Below are 25,065 nucleotides of genomic sequence, written 5' to 3'. Positions count from 1 at the left end.
GGGATATGTAGTCATTTTTGCAGCAAAGCAGTTAATACAGCATGACTACAAAAGAAGAGAACTTTTGCCTGCATCTCAAGGAGGGGGAGAAGGTGTGATATAATGCCTAAGAGGGAAAAAAGGAGGAATATATATTTTTTCTGTGAATAAATCTCTCACTAAGCCACTGGAGTCAATCTATCCTGGCTGAAGACGGCTGATAGCCAGAAACCGGTGCTAGGATGCTTGATTCCGGTCCAGGTAAGACATGGCTTGACAGTTCGGGCTGGACTGTTCCCATGAGGCACAGGGTCTAGACTGATTTGCATATGGCCATGTCTGAACTGGGGTGGCTTGGTGAGCAAAATAACGATGGATTAAACCCAGATCTGTGACTGGGGGTGAATGTTTTGCCATTGTGCAAGATTCCGTCCATCATCTTTTGTGTTTTGCTGTTCTCCCTTTGTGGGAAGGGTATGCCCTGACGTGGGTCCGGTGCTCACTAAACTACTGGAGTCAAGCTATCCAAGCTGAAGATGGCTGATAGCTAGAAACAGGTCCTAGGATGTTTGATTCCGGTCCAGGTAAGACATGGCTTGGCAGGTCGGGCTGGACTGTTCCCATGAGGCACAGGGTCAAGACTGATTTGCATATGGCCATGTCTTAACTGGGGTGGCTTGGAGGGCAACATAACAATGGATTAAACCCAGATCTGTGACTGGGGGTGAATGTTTTGCCATTGTGCAGCATTCCATCCGTCATCTTTTGTGTTTTGCTGTTCACCCTATGTGGGAAGGGTATGCCCAGACGTGGGTACCGTGCTCACTAAACCACTGGAGTCAAGTTATCCTAACTGAAGACAGCTCATAGCCAGAAACCGGTCCTAGGATGCTTGATTCCGGTCCAGGTAGCACATGGCTTGGCAGTTGAGGCTGGACTGTTCCCATGAGGCACAGCGTCAAGACTGATTTGCATATGGCCATGTCTGAGCTGGGGTGGCTTGGTGAGCAAAATAACGATGGATTAAACCCAGATCTGTGACTAGGGGTGAATGTTTTGCCATTGTGCAACATTCCGTCCATCATCTTTTGTGTTTTGCTGTTTACCCTATGTGGGAAGGGTATGCCCAGATGTGGGTCCCGTGCTCACTAAGCCACTTGAGTCAATCTATCCTGGCTGAAATCGGCTGGAATGCCCGAAACCGGTCCAGGGAAGCTTGATTCCGGTCCAGGAAAGACATGGCTTGGCAGTTAGGGCTGGACTGTTCCCATGAGGCACAGGGTCAGACTGATTTGCATATGGCCATGTCTGAACTGGGGTGGCAGAGTGAGCTAAAGAACGGTGATGGATTAAACCCAGATCAGTTGACTGGGGGTGAGTGTTTGTATGGTCAACGCTCCGTCCATCACCCCCTTTGGTTTTTCTTTGTTCGCCCTAAGTTGGCAGGGTATGCTCAGACGTTAGTCCCTTGCTCACTTTGCCACTGGATTCAAGCAAGCCAAGCTGAATACGGCTGGAATGCCAGAAACCGGTTCTGGGAAGCTTGATTTTGGTCCAGGGAAGACATGTCTTGGCAGTTCGGGCCGGACTTTTCCCATGAGGCACAGGGTCAGACTGATTTGCATATGGCCATGTCTGAACTGAGGTGGCAGAGTGAGCTAAAGAACGGTGATGGATTAAACCCAGATCAGTTGACTGGGGTGAGTGTTTGTATTGTCAACGCTCCGTCCATCACCCCCTTTGGTTTTTCTTTGTTCGCCCTAAGTTGGCAGGGTATGGTCAGATGTGAGTCCCTTGCTCGTTTTGCCACTGGATTCAAGCAAAGCCCGGCTGAAGACGGCTGGAATGCCAGAGACCGGTCCTGGGAAGCTTGATTCCGGTCCAGGGAAGACATGGCTTGGCAGTTCCGGCTGGACTGTTCCCATGAGGCACAGGGTCAGACTGATTTGCATATGGCCATGTCTGAACTGGGGTGGCGGAGTGAGCTAAAGAACGGTGATGGATTAAACCCAGCTCAGTTGACTGGAGGTGAGTGTTTGTATTGTCAACGCTCCGTCCATCACCCCCTTTGGTTTTTCTTTGTTCGCCCTAAGTTGGCAGGTTATGCTCAGACGTGAGTCCCTTGCTCACTTTGCCACTGGATTCAAGCAAGCCCCGCTGAAGACGGCTGGAATGCCAGAAACCGGTCCTGGGAAGCTTGATTCCGGTCCAGGGAAGACATGACTTGGCAGTTCGGGCTGGACTGTTCCTATGAGGCACAGGGTCAGACTGAGTTGCAAACGGCCATGTATGAACTGGGGTGGCAGAGTGAGCTAAAGAACGCTGATGGATTAAACCCAGATCAGTTGACTGGGGGTGAGTGTTTGTATTGTCAATGCTCCATCCATCACCCCCATTGGTTTTTCTTTGTTCGCCCTAAGTTGGCAGTGTATGCTCAGACGTGAGTGCCTTGCTCACTTTGCCACTGGATTCAAGCAAGCCCGGCTGAAGACGGCTGGAATGCCAGAAACCGGTGCTGGGAAGCTTGATTCCGGTCCAGGGAAGACATGGCTTGGCAGTTCGGGCTGGACTGTTCCCATGAGGCACAGGGTTGGACTGATTTGCATATGGCCATATCTGAACTGGGGTGGCAGAGTGAGCTAAAGAACGGTGATGGATTAAACCCAGATCAGTTGACTGGGGGTGAGTGTTCGTATTGTCAACGCTCCGTCCATCGCCCCCTTTGGTTTTTCATTGTTCGCCCTAAGTTGGCAGGGTATGCTCAGACGTGAGTCCCTTGCTCACTTTGCAGCTGGATTCAACCAAGCCCGGCTGAAGACGGCTGGAATGCCAGAAACCGGTCCTGGGAAGCTTGATTCCGGTCCAGGGAAGACATGGTTTGGCAGTTCGGGCTGGACTCTTCCGATGAGGCACAGGGTCAGACTGATTTGCATATGGCCATGTCTGAACTGGGGTGGCAGAGTGAGCTAAAGAACGTGATGGATTAAACCCAGATCAGTTGATTGGGGGTGAGTGTTTGTATAGTCAACACTCCGTCCATCACCCCCTTTGGTTTTTCTTTATAAATATGGGACAGCATCAAAAAGAAATGGGTGTTGCGGCAGAACCCCGACTGCAACACCCATTGCATGCACCTTTCACGCTAAGTGCTATGTGAATAGGGGCATTGTTTACATGGCAGCATTAAGCTACAAAAAGTGGCTTTATACCGCCTTGTGAATAAGACAAAGGAGTTAACACCAGCAGAATGTCAAAATAAGTGACGTTCTGATGGTGTTAACTCCTTGTATATATGCCCCCAGTTGTCTCTGAGAGGTGCTGTAGGTAAATGACACTACGTACAGGACACAGCCAGAATAGGTGTCTCTACATCACATGCACCAGAGTAGAATTGGGATGAGAGAGAAGGTGATGAAACACGAGGTACAAAAGGACACAACCAAGGGGCAAGGAGAGGAATTTGAGTGTCAGTAGGCTCAGTCATAAACACATTGGACCAGCTGCCGTTGTAAACCACTGCCACAGGTCACAGCATGGGTTCTAACAGCTGGGAAAGTTCAGTGTGAGGATATGCTCCAACTACCAATGAAAGATGCTAAAGGCTCCTTGGTTAACAGGTATCAACGTGTATTGCTTTGCAACAAATAGACACGTCAGCATCCATGCAATCCAGTTTCAGCAATAGTTTTGCATCTAATGATCTATGATGGATGCAGCTACGTCCTTCCCGGCGTCCACTTTATGAAAGAACCTGCACCAATTCTTGTATGTAATGTAATTGTCTGCCACTGCACCGCAAGGTAAAAGAGCCTGCATCCATAGGTTAACACCTAATTCAGCGCTCATAATTTCCCTGTGCTTAAGTCATTGGGTTGGCAGAGGCGTGCCAGGACCCCAAGGCTTGTGATTAGTTTGGATTGATTGATTAAACCCAAGGCCTACATTTGTCAAGTCACGCCAGACATGAGGTTGGGCAGCGCAGAAATGCAAAGCTATGTTGGTGCAGGAAAAAAGGGAGTTTGCAGTAGGCCCCAAGAACAAACGCACTGTTAGTTATACTGACAACATAAGACAAAGGCCAGATAAATCAGTCGTACACATCACATTAGATTTTTGCAACAGTTATACCGCACTGAAGAGGAGAGGGCTCACTTAGGTTAAATGTTAACTGTGCCGGAACTGTTATCAACAAATGTTTTCATCTGGCAGCTTTGCTCAGAATAGTTTAAAATACTGTTCCAGGAAATTGTTATAGTAGAGAAGAAAGTGTGTTTTTTTAAAAATAGACAATAAAGACTGTTACATTCCGACATTCATAACTGAAATAAAGGGTCATTTAAAACATATATTGACTGAAATATTGATTTTTGGTTTTCAAATCAATGGACTGTCTTTCTGTTCCCTAAAGAAAGATGTATTTTCTTATTTTCATCCTGACAGTTATATTGACAATTATAATTTCCCATACTTATCACAACAATTATATTGATTGAATGTTTATTTGATGTCAGCCAGTATTGTTTTAACAGCTACAAGTTAACCTCATGCATTTAACAAGACATAGAAGTAACGAGCGGCTGAAACCAGATGTTTCAAATATGAGGTATAATTGATCTTGCGGGCATACTTACTGTAACAGTAGTGTACAGTGAAAAATCTTCTGGAGATAAAAGACAGTGTAATGCTGTCCATATTTATTATAAAATAATTACAGCTTAAGTACTGAAAAATGGAAAAGTTAACATGAAAACTGTTTTCATTTTTGGTATTTATTTATTTTTTTATATTCTTATATAGCGCCTGAATAGACCCCCGAAGGGGTATCTCTGCGCTTTGGTACCTAAAAGAGGAGGAAATCCGCAGGCAAAGGTTTGCACAGGTGCTCATGCAACACAAAGAGGCATCTACAGCATAGTTAATGTATTTTCCTACGCTAAAGTGCTTAGTGTAAAAGTTTACCCTTGGGCAGTGCCAAAACAGCACTGCCTCAATCCCCTCTTAAGTAATGCAAAAGGGTTGTATCTGATGTAGAAGGGCTCAATCACCAAAGTTTTGGTGCAAAGCAATATTAGTAAAGTACTGTTACATGGCTTTGAACTAAGGGCCTCATTATGAGTTTAGCGGACAGCGTTACTCCGTCACAAACGTGATGGCTCTCTCGTCGCCAAATTGCAATTTCATTATATCCTATGGAATTTGTAATAAGGCGCCCTAAATCTTTAAACTGAGAGAAACTATGCACTGGCAATAAGGCAAGTGGCAGATCACCTGATATACCTACGGTCAATGTGCATTTTGCATTGCTTGGCCTTTTGCTGATATTTTTTCACCTAATTGTACCAGATGATATTTCTCTAGTGCAAATTCTACTCCCACACACCATTGGCTAGGGCTGGCCCGACCTTTTATTCCATCTGGCATTTCCCTGGTGGGATGGAGCTCTTGGAAGCCAGTTTTGTACCCCATGGTTAATTGCAGCAGGCATGGGGGCTTAAGGAAAATGTGAAAGAAAGGGGTGGGTTCAGGTAGTAAGAAAGACATTAGAGAGATCCCTGGTCCGCTCCCCCACAGCATGCCTCCCTGACTCCAACTACAGTCTGTGTTCTGCTGCTTGGGTTTGTCTCTGTTTTGCTGTGAAATAGCATTATTGTTGTATACCTTGTGCAATACTTAATTAGAGACTGCACCGCATGTATCTTTGTTTCTGTACCTCTAATTTGCAAGCCTTATTTTCTCACCACTGATTGTTTTTCCTTTGAAGCACTGCTATAGAGCCGTTCACTCCTTTCCCACCTGCTCTTTCCTGCCCGTTCGCCCTCCCATTACCCACAACCCAGTGACCCTCTCTCCTCCCACATCCTGCTTACTTGAGGTTGCAGTGTGACCCTATTAAACAGATCCTCGATCCATTCCCCCGCAACAGGTCTCTCTGACTCTGATTATGGTCTCCATTCTGCCATCCGGGGTTGTCTGTGTTTTGCCACGAAATAGTCTAATTATTGTATGCTTTATGTAATAGTAAATTATTGAAAGCACCACCTGCCTCTTTGTTTTACTGCCTCAAGCCTTATTAGTTCAACACTGGTTGTTTTTCCTTTGTCGCACTCTGTTTTGAGAAGCTGCTCTCTCCTTTCCCACCCGCTCTTTCCCACCTGATTGCCCTCCCATTTCACGCCACCCAGCACCCCATCCGCCCCTCCCTTGACCTAATTAATGGAGGCTGCAGTGCAGCAGCGATGCTAGCATACAATGCAAGTCCTTCTATGCCCGTCCACGCCTGGACCACGCCCAGTGCTAGGATTCCTGGCCGAAGGCCCACCTTCAGACACCACTCCACAGAACCCCAAGCCCTGGACCCCACACACTGCAACAACTGCTGCCTCACATCTGCTCGATCAATGACAGGACCATTCACCTGCCACTGCTGGCCCTTAACCTGCAACTTAGGACCTTCCACCCTCAAGGAAACCTGTGCCACTCTTACTTTTCCGAACGCGACCTCCCCAGAACCACTCCGATGCCTTCTGCTCAATGCTCGATCTCTCTGCAACTATGCCACGGAAGTCTGGGATACCATCTCAACCCTCGCCCCAACTCGATTTTTATCACATAGACCTTGCTCAACTCCTCCTCCACCCAGACATTGTCACCGCAATGCCCAATGGCTACAATGTGCACACGGGGCCAAACCAACAGACACGGAGTAGACATCACCATCATCCACAAAGAAACCGTCCGCTGCACAGTTATCGAAAACTACACCACACCGATCATGGAGCAACTCAACTTTCAACTCCACACCAAAGACAGACACCATCAGAGACACCCTCGCTTGCCGACCCCCAGCATCATGCACAGGTTTCTGCAATGCCATCAACAACTCCATCACCCCACTAGCCATCAAGTTCAAGAATTACATCTAACTCAGAGACCTCAACTTCCACCTGGATGACCCAAAGGCACTAACTCTACCAATCTCATGGAATGCATGGGCAATATCAACCTCACCCAGCAGGTCACTGACCCCCACACAGAGCAACATATACTCTGAAACTGATTTTCATGACCAGTGACAGAGTCAAATCTAGCCATGCTACAGATTTAATCTAGACCGACCACTTCATTGTTCACTTCTCTATCGTATGGTTACAATGCACCCTCACCAGCCCCTCCCCAATGCCTCATTCCGCAACTGGGACAAAGTGACACAGACCCAATGAATGGACACCCTCCCCATCACCAAACCCGACCCAGTAACCAACCCGGAGCAAGCAGAACAGAACTTCACCAACTGTATATTTAATTAATTCACAAAATGCAATGTTTAATAAAAGCGATTATCCTAAAAATTTGAATAAAGTTTTATTTAAAAAATCTACATGTCTTAAAGGTTTTTTAAAAACATTTTTCAGTCCAAAAAACTGCAGTCCTTAAAACAACCACAAGAGTGCCCTGTACCCTCGCTTAAGAGCATAGAGATACAACTTGTCGTGCTTTAAAAAAATATGATAAGCCCACTGGGGGTTGTGGATTTATTGGCCCAGGAGTCTTATTTTTTTATGTTTCTGGGGGCTGTTGCACTTTCTACAGGTCCCGACAACATTAACCTCATGCGCGCTAGCGGAATTCCGCTCCTGCGCTGAGATTTTTCAAATCGCACTTTGCGTGACGAGCTGGGCTCGTCATCAGAGTGCGAGCGGGCTACGGCATGACGAGCCCAGCTCGTCATCAGCCTCGAAGGGGTTAAAAAAAATGCTTGATGGGAACACAATGACCTTTCATGTTGCACCTTGCCTGGGAAGGCTCAACCCAGTGAAACGAAGGACAGTAGCCAAACCTCTGCCACCAGTTACAGGAGTTGCTGCCTTTACATTTTGGAGGGAAGGGACCAGGCAGTTGTCACAGTTAGAGGCAGGGCTTAGGCTTTCTGAGAAGGCAGTTCAAAAGACCACTTGGCGCCATCTTGAAAAATTCGTAAATGCTCAGCAGGTGGGTTTGAGGAGTAGTGTAGTGATGGAGTAATGGTGTGTCATCCTATGATTCGGCAGAGTTGCCTACATTCTAGAACTTTTCACCCCCTTCTAAAAGCCCTGCACAAGGGAGAGACTTTTGAGAGCAGTCTGGAAAGGGGGAGTGATGCCAGAAGAATGCTCCACTGGTGGAGAGAATACGCCTGGGCTAAGCTCAGGACCTTTGGACTTTAGCTGACAACTAAGGACTAAAGGGCTTATACATAAAACCCTTGCGTCGCAGGTGCATAATATTTTGTGATGCTCCAGTGGCACAGGAGCCTGTTCCATATTTTTTGGCTTAATGCTGCCTTGTAATTATTGCTCCCTTAAATGCAGTCTTCTGCGTTAAAGGGGCATGCAATCGGTTTTGCTGGGGCCATTCCCACCAACATCCATGGCTTTTTGGCACTGCCCCAGATTTACGAAAAACTATAACTCTGAGGCAGTGCCTAAAACCTACTCCTTCCCTAGGAAGGCACAACGAGGAGAAATATTGTATTGCTCCTCATTTTTCCTCGTTCTGGCAAACATAGAAAGAGGGAAAAGCCTCAAAACAGAACTTTTCGCTTCCTAATTGGCTTAATGGGGCCAGAGAACATCAAGTGCTACAACAGGGTTGGTTGTTCCCAGGAAACAGAAGGTTGCAGACCTATTTCTTGTGAAGGACTCTTATCCTTCCCAACTAATGATTCAATTTCTTACATGCAACCTTGTAAAATTGGGCCTCCGATGTCAAATGGTAATACCAGATCACTCTTAAATGGCCAGGAAAATATTCCCCTGGGACACCCCTTTGTCTGCCTTGCAATGAGGGCTTGCCTGTTTCTGGGTCAAAGACGCACCAGCCACAATCACAGAGAAGCAGCGTTTAAACGCCTGCTGCAGAATTCCCCAAACTATGATGAGAGAGTCATAAATGTGTTTTTCTAAGGTTCCGGTTCTCTCAGTGTTACTCTAGGGTTGTGTGTCATACTGATATAAATTGTTCACTAGCAATTGACGGCTGATGAAAAACAGTTCTCTTGGCATGACTGAATCAGGCTCTGAAAATCAACAGACTTAGGTAAAATGCTTGAGGAGGGTTAGTCATGTTGGGGACAGTTTTGGACCTAGAAATATCTGGTTTCAAGTAACGCAGACAATCCATAACTTTATTAAGGCTCTGACATATCACTTAAAGTGCAAGATATTCACAATAACACAACTATAGTTGTCGTTCACTACTGCTTCTGCCAGCTACCTAATCGTTTCTCTTTCTTTCATTATGCATGCCAGGTGATACAAATCAATGTGACACTAACCTCTACAATTGACTATGTTAATGTGATGTGCCTTTTTCTCCCAAAAAATCTCTAAATTGATTGCTGAAAATCCAGAAGGCAGCTGTACATCTTCCTACCAGAAGCAGCTAAAATAAATTACATATCTTGCAATCCTTAAATGCAGTATTCTGGAGCAGAAATTGCTGTGCTGCAAATTATTGTATTTGGAAATGCTTTTGTCGTGTGTGTGCCTCATGTAGATGCGACGGCTTGCGTAGTCGCCCTCAAGCGTCCTGCATTTCTTGTAATATTTTAGACGCTGTTAGTATTCTTGCATCACCCACATAGGTGGCTGGCATTATTGTTAGCTCATACATTGTGTAAATTAGTCTCGGGGGCTGATTTAGCTCTCATAGAATGGGTTACTTCGTCACAACTGTGACGGATATCCAGTCTGCTGAAATATAAATCCCATTACATCCTATAGAATTTATATTTCGGGTGGACAGGATATTCGTCACTGTTGTGATGGAGTAACCGGTCCGCCAACATCTAAATCAAGCCCTAAATCTTACAGGTGACTCTACCTGTTCCTTATGGTGATATTGGTAATGAGCCTATGCTGTCTCTAGTCTAGAGATCATACTGCACTTTGTGTTAAAGTGGACCCGCAGTGCTTTTGTAAACCAGCCTGAACTTTAGAGGCTTAGAGTCTCATTTATGAGGAATTGACACAGGGCAGCGCCGCCCTACACCAATGGGAAAGGGCAGGAAGGCACAGTATCTATGATGGAGCACCTTCATGCACATAACAATCCTGAGAGGCATTTTCCTCTTTCCATGTGTGCTGCCGTCTCCTTGTTGCACCTGCTTTAGGATGGCGTACGTTTTTGATGCAACCCCCAGTTTACATGATTAAGTAATGCTGGGGCAGTGTCAAAATCCATGGGTGTTGTGAGGGGAAACACATTGCAAGGCCCATGGATTGCCTCTTTGACGCAGAGTAAGGCAAGTCAGCGATGTGCGCTGCTTTGTCTTACTCCATATCTAGGAGGCCATGCAAAGTCATGCAGACGGGCTTTGCGTAGCCTCATAGTTCAAATCCGGCTCAAATGCATTGTCTGCTGTAATTCTCTCCTCTAGAAGCGCGAAGAGACCTGATGGTGAACCTGCGCTACATAAGAACTAACTAACATTAACATTAACATTAACATTAACATATATATGACTAAGAGGTTTGCACCATCAGAGCGTCAAAAAAATGAAGCTGCGCAAGCCTCTCCTAAATAAGCCCCTTAGTGCTCTCATGTTGATTCTAACAATATTAGAAGTAGTATGCATGATTCTAACTGAAGATGCAAGATATTGCTCAGGGACTGCTTAAATTCCGTAAGAAAAACCCTTTGAGTTTAACGTCTCTGTGATAGAAATACGTCACTGTATTCTGGTAATTGTAGGTGTGTTTGCAAGTATTAATTCCACTTAACTGGGCTCAATGATTATATCTACAAGTGGATGAGAAAAATGGCAAAGAATGATACCATTCTCTGAAGAAGATTTAGTCAACTGCTTAATATTCAGTGACCCAGTCAAGTCTGGTTGATCTAGTAGTCCATCCCAGTAGCTGGATGTTAACAGACTTACATCAGCAATGCATGATCATCAGCAATCTTATGTATACACCATTATGACATCATTACATCCAGGCTGTCCTGTTGGAAGAGTGGGACATCCTTATAGAAATGAGTCCCTTCCTACTTCAGTCGGACACGCCCAGCAAGACCACATTGTTTATACATAACATACCTGCTTTTGAAAGCAACATTATGGCTGAGCTTGGGGTATCAGTGGCCAATGGGCGAACATCGATTGCTAAATTTACTTATGGATTTGCCTCCAAACAACTTTGATGCACGTTTGGACATTTCTTTTTATCAATGTAACTCTTCTGTGGATTGCAAGAAAGAACAAACAGTGTGTTGCACAAATACCAACGCAGCACAGAGTGCTGAATCTTGCTGTACTCATGTTGTTTGACAAGGAACCACATTCAGATTCTTCCATTAGTCATCTCCATTGAGGTTAAACTTGAGTCGTTTATCACAGCGATCAAAATTGTAGACATTCCTCTGTTGCATTTAGTAAATATATCAGTTACTAAAAGTGCAAAATTGGAGCTTGATGGAACACTTGCCATACATGGATGATACACTGTGGTTGCAACATTTAATCATTAGCTTGGCTATAGTGTTGTCATAAATGAATAACCAAGTTGAGTCCTGTTGTATCAAGGGCTAAAAAGGGCTTACTTTCCCATACTGCTAAGCCGCATCTTCACTGCACATTGACCAAACACGCGTATTATTGTTTCTGTTGGATACCGAAGCGAGGTAAACCGTGATGCAAGTGGTCCATGTATGGATGCAACAGGGCTCTATTTCTCCTAGGATAGTACAGATCGATCTATGCAGAATGAGCAGCATTGTTATCGCTGAATGAATGGAATATCACTGGCATCCTACCAATCAGATTTTGAGCATGCACGAGAAAAATCCTTGTAAAAATGGCTATTTAAGTGTAAACCATGTCAATGGATTACATTTACTGTAGACTATGGGGCTTTCAGTAATAATTTATTGGAATGATATTTCCTCCAGAGGCATTACATTGCTGGGTACTCCACTACTGAAGGGGTAATTCTGTCCTATTGACAGATGCAAAAATAGAACAGAGCAATTTCCAATGATGAATTCTGAACATAACTGTGGCAAATGCCTAACTTTTTTAAAGGTTACTGGTTGAGGGGGGTAAACACTTCTCAAGCAGCAACCTCAATTCGTCTTAGGGTGAAGTCACAGTCAAACCCTAAATTACACTGTGCTCAACCCTTGTGCAGCTTGGCACAGAGCAGGCAGGTTTAACTCAGGGCTAATATGTAAAGTATTGGTGCAAAGATGGTGCCCCAAAAAACACAGACCTTCCCTCTATCCTCATTAACTCCCGCGGGGTAGAAATACATATGGGTGATATAGCAAAAAGACTTCAGAAAGGGCTAAGCAGGGTTTTCACTGACTCACCTGGAGAGACCCTGCCAGTTATGAGAGACTTATGGCTAGTTGCAGGTCCAGGGCAAGCGTTCAGTTTATGTTGTCCCAACAATTAAGAGCAGAGACCTGGAGGAGGAGGTAGCACCACCCTTAAAGCAGTCCTGTATAAACTAGCTTTCCCAGTGAGGCAGGGAGGTGGTGTTAGAATGGAGAGTGACTTACCTACTCCTTTATGTCTCTCCTGGGTCTTAGATCACTCCCTGTATCTAAGACTTCTCCATATAAACCATTGGAGATGGGCTTTTAAGTACTGACTATATGGACTTGGTTAAAGAAACTTCATGTAAGAGTTTCCATTGGAGAATTTGAAAGCTGTATGGAGACCATTTTAACACAAGAGATCTCCTAGAGTGATGTATAAGTCATGAAATAATGATTTATAAATGCAACCAAATTCTAATAATGTAAAGAAGATCTTCACAACTCTGGTCACTGTGTAGATCACAGGGTCGGTCTCTCCTTTTACCGGCCTCACTGGAATTGAGTGGTCACTCATAATGAGGGCCTAAGAGTATGCACCAATTACTATGATGCAGCAAGGGGTATATGTATGTTGCACCTTTATGAATGTAGAATGGCTTTCTTCATGAAACCAAGCAGTTTTACCTGGCAAACAATCATTATATTTCATGATAATAGCATGGACAGCAAAGATGAATTATGACTCGGCGTTAAACCCATGAGAAACATGAGGGGAGTTCCTAGACGATGCTAGACATGATGACTACGTCTTCACTCATCTCCGGAGGCTTGAGCCACTATCCTGTAAAATATCCAACAACGCAGAGCAATTGGAGCTTTAGAAACACACTGGTCAACTCGCAAATCTATGAGAGGTGATGATGTCTGACATTGCCCCAGAGTAAGACAGTGACCTGCTGGCCGGCTGTGTCAGCAGCGCCTGCCTAGAGCAGCTGTGGGCTGTGTGTTTCCCTCCCGAGGGAACTCGATGCCACGCACGCTGGGAGCAATAGGCCCGCCTGAGGCACTCTAATGATGGTGACTGCTGATAAACATTTCCCCACCAGCCCCCCGCGCTGCAGACTATTTGACTTAGAACGCTGGCCTTCATGTCTACACGGATTGGGCAGGGACGGCTGTGGCCTGTACCCTGCTGCACACTTTGGGCAGCAAATGTCCCAGACAGGAACTGATGGTTTTGGGATAGGTACCTCATGCAGGAGAACCTCGTAGAAGAGGATCAGAGCTTTCCAGTGCCCTCTTGGCTCTGCTGCCCTAGCTGCTGTACCATGACAGCCAAGTAGGGGTGGGGGGGCTTGAGAGACATATGTCTACTGCTGAGGTTTTCTTGCCCGGCTCTCCGTTACTGCAACGCCCCCCAGCATTCCCATTGCATAGGACAGTCTTATTGCGGCTGTTGGTTTCCTGCCCAATTGTTATTCTTTTCAACTTACAAGATATTTGTAAGGGGACATTTCCTCTGTTCGGATGCACTATAGATATTTGTGAAGGCTGATATTGTTCAAGTTTATCCCTAATCAAGTGGAGTGACTGATCTTACCTTTAGGCCTTCACACGCAATTTAAAGATTAACTATTGCAAGATTTATTTCTGAGCCTCATCGCAATACAACATGGTGGTGCTTGACATCCTTATTGTGGGATGCGGCTTTTAGCCATCATCTGGTCTTGGTCTAGATACAGACCGCTCTAACTTTGGATTTAATATAACATTGGACGGGGAACAGCCTATAAGTAAGGAAGCCTATGACTCCTCAGCCTTTGGATGTGATTGACCCACCCAACATTTAGTGCCCTGAAGAAGTCCTGCACTAGGACGAAGCACATCGGCTGTACTGCGTGTAGAGTCATAACAATTTGATTCAATTTTTTATCTGCTGGAATTGGAATAAAAAGAAAGAAATTGAAAAACATCATTACTGGATATGGACTTTATAACTGTTTTTCTTTTTTAAGTTCTGATGTGTGGTGAACCTGTGCTCGTGTACGAAATTGCTAAGTTCCTGAGGGAACAAGCATTGTGACGGTGGGTGCCATTCAGTGTGCACACAGACCCCAGCTAGTATAGAGGGGATAAGATTGATGGAGGGATAACAGGTTAGGTGCTGGTAGTGAGAAGGTTCCACTGTCAGATTCAACTGTTTATGTCTACTGCTGAGTGATTCTGCTTGCGCTGACCTGAGAGACGCAGATGCTTACTTGAGCCCCTTAGACAGAAATCTGAGGTCAATGGGGGATATGGACAGGACGGAGGGTAAGCAAACCTAGTTTATTTTTTAGGCTGGCGAAAAGAGGGCGAAGGGGCACGAACATGAGAGGGCACAGGGATTAGATACTACCGGACCACAAGCTCTTTGTGCTACAGCTCATTCCTACATCAATGCCTTGTTGCTGGAAATAAGAGGTTGCCTACAGCTATCAACCCTAGAACGGACTCCCGCACCCAGTGGCTGGATGGCATGAAGGGGCACCTGGATAGACAACACAAAAGCTTTGTCATGCCTGACTATGCATTTAGGACATTGAGAACGATGCTATACAACAGTCCAAATTGCAGAATGACCTTAAATCTTTAATTGAAAGGATAAAAACCAATAATGATGTCCTGTAAGCCTGCTATACTGGTTCATGTCATTCTGAAATAAATGGAACTTTACTGCCACATGCTTCCAGCCCCAGAGACATTTGGGACCAGCTCTTCAGTTATCTTCTGACCCTACACACACCTCCTGAATGCCTGTGTTGGCATACATTAATTAATTATTCAATGCCACTGCTGTTCTGGCTCAACGGGTGCACTGGCTGCGTTCTCATGTGTCATACTGAATTATTTTTATTGCAGCTCTGATGGTAATGCAGCTCTGATGGTAATGTATCAGCTCTGATGCTAATAACTTATTTTTAGGTGATTTTAATTTCCACTGGAACAACAACAACGACAAACAGGTCAACACTTTGAAAGACTTTTTAACCGAACAAAACTTATCCCAAGCATGTTTACAACCAACACATTCGAAAGGAGCAACATTGGACTGGATAATCTCTAAAAATGAGAATATCCTTGCTTAAAAAAGTTCCTGAAATTATATTCGATCTGAAGAAGTCCTTAGGGACGTAACGCGTTGGCTTCGGTTGTGCGCTTTTTAAGAAGATTAAGAATAAAGAACATTTATAGAAAGACCTGCTGAATGGATTTTAATCTTATTGAATTTGATTGTTGCTTACTTGAGTGGAGTGCTGGACCATTGTACATGGAATTTCATGGAGTTACTGGAAAACTCACTTACATTCCACAGAGTCCATGGCCTGGTGTAGTTACCTGCACCGAACATTGGCCCCCCAGCCCCTCCGTACCCCTCTGCTCCCCCTCCCCCACGTAGTAAGGCCTGACCTTACCTGTTCTGAGCCTCCTCCTTGGTGGGTGGATATGGGGGTGCCGGGTGTCCACGGCAGTGCACCCAGCCGCCAGTCTCCTAGCCGCAGCGTGCCACTGCCTTCCTGGTTCCTTCCTGCTCCTGCTGCGGGCTACACTCAGCTTCTGCAGCTCCGGCTCGGAGAATTCAATTAACAGGTAGAACTAAAGTGCACTTGGTGATAGGGGCTCACAAACTTAGCCATGATATCCACCATGCATAGGATATCATGGCTAAGTCAGGAAAATACCAGGTGTAAAAAAAGCAGTGCTAGCCGCGGTTAGCGCTGCTTTTTTTTTTATCACTAACAGGGTTAGCGATATCCTTGATAATAGGAGAAATGTCGCTTAACAACATTTCTCCTATTATTTTTCTCTGGAACGCCCCCTTCGCATCTCATTAGAGATGTAAGGGGAAGCGTAGAGAAAAAGGGTGCTAACATGCTAATTTACGTGTCAGCACCCAGTTGCTGATAGGGAGATAATTTTATCTCCGCTTTCTTGGCTTTTAAAGCCAAAAAAGCAGATATAAATCCCTTGATAATATGCCCCTCTGTTTTTTAGGGGAGCTACCCAATGCAGGGATCATGGACTTACTCTGCACCATGTCAAAAGCAACTTTGTTATGTTTATACATATCAATAAAGTTAATTTTCTTTTCCTTTACTAGAGTACACGTGTTTTATGATGTTCACTAGGAGGCCTTACTCTAGGTGGATGTGTCCCCTCTTATTTTCCTTAAGCTATTTGATGCACTTGTATTTGTGCCTTAGGTTTTACATAGACACTCGTTTAAATAGGTTTTTCAATACCCTTACCAGTATTTAGATAAGACATGGAAATTAATGCAGTTAAATTACACACATCTGGCAAATTTTAGAAATTGTGAAGCAGCCACGGAAGATCATTGGAAAAAGCAACTTGACTCACTTCAAATAAGAACAAAAGCGCGTTCCCATACTTACCATCAACATCGTTAGCATAACAGCTGCTACTTCTTTCCTAAACCAACTGTTCCATCTCGACACATAAGAGCACATTTGTATATTATTCTTTCCTGATGCAAAATATGCTTGACATGTAAGTGGAAATAAATGCGTCTTTAATTAGCAGTTCTATTATGCAGTGTCTGTAAAAGTGGTCATAATCTTTTAGAATGTATGTAAATCCAATTTCAGTATCACCCTCTGCTGACAACTACCTAAATTGTTGTGCTTTAAGGGCTGGATGTTTTAATGGTTTGTATATTTCAAAATTACATTTACTAAAGTTGCAAAAAGTAGCATTTATGTGTAAAAGAGTTATGAATACTAAAGTGAATATAAATGCAAGTAGTGCTGCACAGCCCCTGGTAGGAGCCGGATGATGTTTGGAATGTTTCTTACCCCAAGATAAAATCCAAAAAATGCCTCGCTCTTTTCTGTGGCATGGAATGGTGAGCCTGTTTCCCAGAAAGGAGCTAGTTATCGAATTACCTCTAATTCCTTACTGGGGCACGGACCTGTGTGTTTGTGCCCCAGTAAGAAACAGTAGCGGCTCCCACAGGGAAGAGCAGTGAGGCGGGCGGGGTGGGCTGGGGTGTGGTGGGAGGTGGTGAAAGTAGAGAGACGACGGGATAAGTAATATTAAATTATTAAATAAATACAACCACTTACTTTACGCTTGCAGCAACGGTAATGCAGCCAACACAAAGCAAGTGGGTTTATTTATCTAATATTACTTATCCCGTCATCTGCCGACTTCCACCACTCTCCCTCCCCACCCCGGCCCGACTCACCGCTCTTACCTGTGCAAGCCACTATGGGCAACAAGTCAGATGCAGTTTGAGATTGAGCTCGTTAATGGGGCAAAGACTCACAATTCTGTGAGCCGCTTCTATCTCAATGATAAGCATTGTGAAAGGAATCTCTCATGTCTGGAGACAATATCTGTTGTTAAATAATTTGAATTGGAAACATAACGGCTAAATGCAGGAATCTCATGTATTTGGTTGGTGTTCTCATAATGCTGTCCGCAAAACAAGAAATAAAGAAAGAGTTATGAAATAAGAGAACCCATTAGGTTAACATGATAGTACTTGTAAGTGCATTAGCGGGGAACGTGGGATCCGATTTATTAAGGAGAAATGCAGACATATTGGAGTAACTTTATTATGAAAAATCATTTAATTTACTCCTTTCCTCATGTTTTACACTTACCAAAGTTTTGTACGATTGTTTGTAACATCTGAAAATAATTTTATAAAAATTTCAATCTTATGCATTCTTTCCTAATTTACGTCATAACAAATTAATAAGGTACAAATGTATTGGCGGCGTGGCTTGGTGCCCGGAGAGTATGGCGGCGCCCAGGTGAAGCTCTCCGGTGCGAGCGGCAGACTCCACAGTTTCCTGATGTTCCACGTCGCACAGTGGACAGAAAAGGTTTTATGAAGGTTGCGGCCTCATTTGGACACCTTCAGCGATGTCCTTAATGTTGATGTGGACGAAATAAACGTGACAGTAAGTCCGGTTGTGTCTCTGTTTTAGCCTCGGCCGCCATTCTGTTTTTCACGTGCGAAGCGCGTTTCTTTACCGAGCACCTGAGGTGTTGTTTTTTTTTTCTTCTGCTTCTTCACCTGCATGCCCCTAGCTATTAATGTCACTTTATCCCTGAATACATTGTTACTCCCACCTCCACCTGCAGTTATAGCGCGGAGATACCCCTTTGGGGGTCTAGTCTGGCGCTCTATAAGCAAATAAAATAAATAAATAAAAAAATAAAGTGCACAGGACTATATTCCTGACGTTCTTCGCACCAGAGAGGAATTTCTTGGATTGGTTTTTATTTTAATCACAACCTTCTGAGGCACATACAGTGTTTTCTATGAGGCAGCCGTTTTATACTCCATTGGGTGCTATGCAGATGTTTCCTCACATTGATGTTCTCTGGATCTGAAAGCTACCATTTCTCTTTTTTATTGAACTTGCTTTTTCAGGTTTGGATATTATATTGCGCAGGAGCCTCATGAACTATTACAGCATCTCGATTGCTGCTTTGCTTCCTCACTGACTTTTTTATCAGATGTAGCATAATCATTTTACTTCTAGTATCCAATACTCACACCAAGCATCTCTAATTTTATTGTGATTTTCACCTTGCCAGTGGCATCATCACGCTTCAAAATTTGTATTGTTGTGCACATGTACTTCCGTGACTAGTCAAAGAGACCCCTTCCATTCTGTTGATGATTTTGTCTCTCTCTTCCATGACTTCCTCATTTCCTAAATAACTTTTCCTTGACAGAGTTGTTCTGCTTGTGCCTTACTGGAGGGTCTTCCTATGAGTGTGTCTTATGGGCAGGGTAAAAGAGAAATATCCTTCCTCTTCTGCACCAAAGCACGTATTTATCAAAAACTCGAAGATATTCTCTTAGTTCTCCAGGTTCGAAGATTCTCAGACACTTTCTCTTCAGATTTCGCAATCAACCCTGGAATCCTCTTCTACTGTTTCAGGGAAATCTAATACCAAGCGGCTCAAAAAGGACCCTCCTTCTCCACCTAAGTCAGTCTTGACTATTTCTATGGAGCTTATCTTGGAGGAAATCAGGGCTCTGGGTCCCTTTATGGAAGAAACCAATGCCAAATTGCAAGTTTTGACAGATAATTGGTCTCAATTGGAAACGAGGGTCTCATCAGTGGAACAAAATGTCTCATCCTTAAAAGAAACATGTGCCACTGTTTCCCATCTTCACTCACAGATTTCTTCACTTCAAAGGCAAGTGGAAAAGCTGGAAAATCGCAACAGACGGAATAATCTCAGTATTTACGGCCTGGAGGAGGGTATTGAAGGAACTGACCCTCTCACTTTTTTCAAGTAGTTTCTCCCCAAGCTATTACACATGCCGGATGGTATGTTGCGCAATATCCAACAGGCACATCGTTTAGGCCGAGTTCCTTCTCAATCTTCAACCTCGCGGAGACCAAGAGGAGTCATCTTGTATTTTTTAGAATACACAGACTTATTGAAGGTACTTTCAGCAGTCAAAGCTTCTCCACGAATCACTCGGTCAGAATCGTCTTTGTTCTTTGCGCTTTTTTGGATATGAGAGCTGATTTACGGTCAATTGGGGCCCGTTATGGCCTCTTTCACCCATGCCTCTTCAAAGTTACGTACAACTACAGAACAACGACATACGAGGATCCTTTACGTCTTCAAAGTTTCATAAATTCTTGTACCCATTCCAATATGGACTCCTCAGGTCCTTCTTCCACACCCCACACTTGAAACTGTTTTGCCTCTTTAACGGATCTCTTTAGCCTCCGTTCTATTTCCTAATGGCTCTTATTTTCTGTTTTGAAGTTGCTGGTTTTTCAATAATTTCATGTATTTATTGATAATACTAAGTCAAGATTTTATTGTAATCACCATGATTGTCATTCATAAGTACTTATATTATTGTTTTCTCCAATAACCTTGTTACGTTTCTGTCTCCATCAGATTTTCTACCCTTGTTTCGTGGTGTCTTCCAGCTCGCCCATTTGGTTGACCCTAGTTGTGTCGCCTATTCCATGTGGTTCCACCCCCTCCTTGTGTTCTCCTGGTTGTATCCCTTCGATTTTCCCTTTTTGTAGGTATGTTTTCCCTTTATTTGCTTCTCATATTTCTGCTCACTAATGTTCTCCTACTTACCCTCTCCTCTTCCCTTCTTATTCTACTTCTGTGTGTCGTTTTTTTCTTGCTTCTCTATAACCCGATTTTACTCTAACATATGTTCTGGTTTTTATAATCTTCTCTACTGTGAGATTCATTTTACTATGGCTTTTCTTATTTCCTCACGTTTTATCTATCGTCACCGTTTGAATGATCTGGGCCTTCTTTTGTCTTTCTCTCTCATCCTTCTAGACCATTGGTTTTCTAATATTTCATGTCATTAAAAGTTATTACTTGGAACATTAAGGGTTTGAATTCCCCTACTAAGAGACAAAGAATTTTGTCTCATTTAGCCAAACTAAGGGGCCCATTAGGATGGCGGGCGGATTGCCCCCGCCAGGCTGACGGTAGCCACCGCCGGCCTGGCGGGTGCAATCTGCTCCCCATCCTAACCAGAAAGATCCCGCGCCATATTAGCAGGGCTGGGGGGTCCGCGGCGGACGGAAAGACAGTCCTCCGCTTTTCCGCCCCGGTTGCCTTGCGACCGGGGCGGAAAAGGTTTAATATGGTGGCGGTGTCTATCAGACACCGCCAGCCATATTAGTATGGGCTGCAACAGATGACTTTCCGTGATGGCGATGCTGCCACGGAAAGGCAAGGCGAGGTGGGGGGTGCCCATGGGGGGTACCTGTGGTACCCCCCAGCATTTGCATACACAAAGCGGCAGGCACTGCGCCGCGCCTGCCGCTTTGTGTAGACAAATGCATACAGGCATTTTTAGCATTGTGGCGGGCGGTGCTAAGAGCACCGCCTGCCACAATGTTAAAAATGCAGGTATGCCCACCACTGTGGCGGGAGCATCCTAATACCCACACGGGACCCCCGCCCTTATGGCGGGCAGTCCCAAGTACCGTGAGGATGGCAGGCAGGCAAAGTCTGCCTGCCATCCTAATAGCCCCCTAAATGTTGATTTTGCATTCCTACAAGAAACTCACCTTTCAGATACTGAATCTTTAAAACTTAAGAGATGTTGGGTAGGCGAAGTCTTTTATTCTCCAGGTGATGGCAAATGTAACGGAGTGATGATACTATGCTGTAAATCCCTTACTTACTCTTTGTTGGCTCAAGAATCAGACACGAATGGTAGATGGTTAAATGTTAAATTATCTCTCAAGGATGTTCCAATCTCTCTTCTGAATGTGTATGCTCCCACAGGCAGCGAACCTACTTTTTGGCCCACATTGGCCAAACATATTACCCAATGCATGGATGATAATTTTATCCTAGCGGGGAACTGTAATCAAACTTTTGATCCTTTCATTGATAGGCATTCCAAAGTTATATTTATTCCTAATAAATCCCACAAGTCCTTTGTTCAGGCAGTTACGCAACATAAACTTATCGATGCCTGGCGTCTCTGTAATCCGACTACTAAAGAATTTGCCTTTTATTCCCCTTCCCATCATTCTCAATCCAGGATTGATTATATTTTTGTTTCTCATAATATTGCATAGACTCTCACCAATGCAGAAATTGGTCTCATTTTATTGTCAGATCATGCCCCTGTCTCAATGTGCATTGATATTTTACCTAAAGGTATAGGTCCTAAGAGATGGCTTCCTTTACCAGCTTCTTTGATGAGTTTTTTTAGTTAAATGACGCTCCACCATATGAGATGCCTTTAAAGCTACAGCAAGAGACTTCATAATTGGTTTTGTTGCAAAAAAACGAAAAATTGCCCGTAAATATACTGGGGACCTCCTCCGGGAGATTAAGCGATTGGCGCACTCTTATTATACTTCATATTCCAAGGGTTGTCTAACAGCTCTCATTAATGCTAAGATACAATTCACCAACAAATCTACAGAAAATGCCTCTTTATTTCTGTTAAAGTCTAGTGTGAAATTTGATGATTTTTTGGAGTTAAATGACACTGACTCCATACCTTCTTCCACCATATGAGATGCTTTTAAAGCTGCAGCAAGGGACTTCATAATTGGTTTTGTTGCAAAAAAACGAAAAATTGCCCGTAAATATACTGGGGACCTCCTCCGGGAGATTAAGCGATTGGCGCACTCTTATTATACATTCCAAGGGTTGTCTAACAGCCCTCATTAATGCTAAGATGCAATTCAACAAAAAAATCTACAGAAGATGCCTCTTTATTTCTGTTAAAGTCTAGTGTGAAATTTTATGGGGGCAAAAATAAAGCAGGGAACATTTTGGCTATTATTCAAAGGTTAAACACAATAAGTTAAATATTGAGTCTATTTATGACGAAAATTCTGATCTAAAATATAAGGATGCTGACATTTTCAATGAATTTTCTCTTTTTTATAAAACTTTATATACCTCAGAAACTCAACCCTCTACCCAAACCTTATTGCATTTCTTCTCTAGCATTCACAAACCTCAACATTTTCCTCCCGATCTTTCTTCTTTGGAATTAGATTTAACACAGCAGGAACTATTCAAGCACTCCAACACCTTAAAGAAGACAAGGCACCAGGACCGGACGGCTTCACGGTCGAATTTTACCACCATTTCTCCAAACTGGTATTACCCAAGCTGCACTCCCCTATAGATTCTTTCACCATATTAGGTAATTCTTCAGGCTCCTTTTCTGAAGCACACATATGCCTTATACCCAAAGAAGGAAAGGACTATAAGCATTGCAAAAATTAAAGACCCATTTCCTTGGTCAATATTGATTACAAAATATTTGCCAAAACATTAGCGATAAGATTGGATTCACATTTACCAGATTTTTTAGGTAAGGAGCAATCCGGGTTTGTCAAAGGGCGATTTATTACCAATAACACTGGACTCCTTTTTAATGTTTTATCCAAGTCCTCACATCTGAAACAGCCCCTTGCAGCGATTGCATTGGATGCTGAAAAAGCGTTTGATAGAGTTGAATGGATTTATTTATTTTCAGCTCTCAAATTGTTTGGTTTTGGCCCTAAATGTATTTCTTTAATCACCCTTCTTAACTCCAATCCCCGTGCGGCAGGCTATGCCAATGTTTTCGTTTCTCCATTCTTTGATTTGGGCAGAGGGGTCCGTCAAGGTTATCCCTTTCCTTTTTAATCTGACCTTGGAACCCTTTCTTTCTAACTTATGTCAAAACCCTGATATACATGGCTTTCAATCACTACACTCCCATATCAAACTTGCAGCATAGCAGCATACGCTGATGACATTATGCTATTCTTGTCTTAACAAAGGGATTCTATCCCTGCCTTTCTTGCAGAGGTACGTGAATACTCCAACATTTCTGGGTACAAATTGAATAAGGACAAATGTGAAATTCTACCTTTAACAAAATATACCTTTAAATCAGATTTCAGTGCTTCTAATTTCACTTGGAGTCCTACTCACATTAAATATTTGGGATTACATGTTACTTCTTCAATTTCAGATACAGTATCACTTTGTATGAGCAAGTGCTTTCAAAAGATATCAGATGTGACTGCCAAATGACATCCTCTTTATTTATCATTGTGGGGCCGCCTTGACACCATAAAGATGATGTTATCACCTATAATTATATATACTATTTCTAACATTCCGTTTCCTATTCCGGCTAAATTTATTAGGAGGATTAACTCCATTCTCTCTGCCTTTGTATGGAATAATAAAAAGCCTTGGATGTCTCTTATTAGGTTAATATGTCCCAAATCAGACGGTGGAGTTAATTTTTCCTAATTTTCCGGCTTATTATTAACTTACCTCCTTCATTCAGTCACAAATACCTTTTGCTTAATCAGGCAGTGATGGTTACCTACACTCGGGTGTCCAATTAACATACCTCTCTTATTACTCCCAACTCTACCTCACAACTTCACTCCTTCTTAAAAACTACCTCCAAGGCTTCCATTATTTATAGGTATATCCATACTACTGACACCATTCAGCCAAAATCTAAAGTAGAAGAGTTGTGGTAATGGAACTTTGCTACCTCTTGGCCAATATCTTTATGGAATAAGATATGGATCAAAATTTGCAAATCATCCAGAGCAGCTAATATAACGCAGACATTGTTTTTTATATATAACAGACTTGTCTTTACACCGCATGACTTAAGCAAAAAATTTGCTACAACTCCAGATGTTTGTTGGACATGCTCCTCCCCGAATGCAAATTTATTTACATAATTTTTGGAAACAAGTATGGTCCCAAATTACCTTGATTTTTTCAGGGCTCAAATTTCTTTCTCTTTTGCTCATGTTTTTCTGGGAAGCCTTTCTTCTTGTTGGGAAATTGTTACACTTAGGGGCTGATTAGGATGGCGGGCGGACTTTGCCTGCCCGCCACCATCGCGGAAAATGGGACCGTCCACGAGCTGAGAAACGGCCCCGCACTGCATATTAGGATGCGCCCACCACAGTGGGGGGCACATCATGCATTTTTAACATTGTGGCGGGCGATGCTCTCAGCACCACCCGCCACAATGCTAAAAATGCATGTAGGCATTTGCATACACAAAGCACCAGGCGCCGCGCGGTACCTGCCGCATTGCGTATGCAAATGCAGGGGGGTACCACAGGTACCCCTCATGTGCACCCCCCACCCGCCCCTTCACCAAGGGGGCCCAGAGGGGGCCCCCCGAAGTAAAGACCGCATGCCTTTCCGTGGCGGCATTGCCGCCACGGAAAGGCATCTGTTTAAGGCCATCGT

This window comes from Lissotriton vulgaris, chromosome 2_1 (assembly GCF_964263255.1).
Source record: "Lissotriton vulgaris chromosome 2_1, aLisVul1.2, whole genome shotgun sequence".
Lineage (NCBI taxonomy): Eukaryota > Metazoa > Chordata > Amphibia > Caudata > Salamandridae > Lissotriton > Lissotriton vulgaris.
This window is presented reverse-complemented; position numbering follows the sequence as displayed.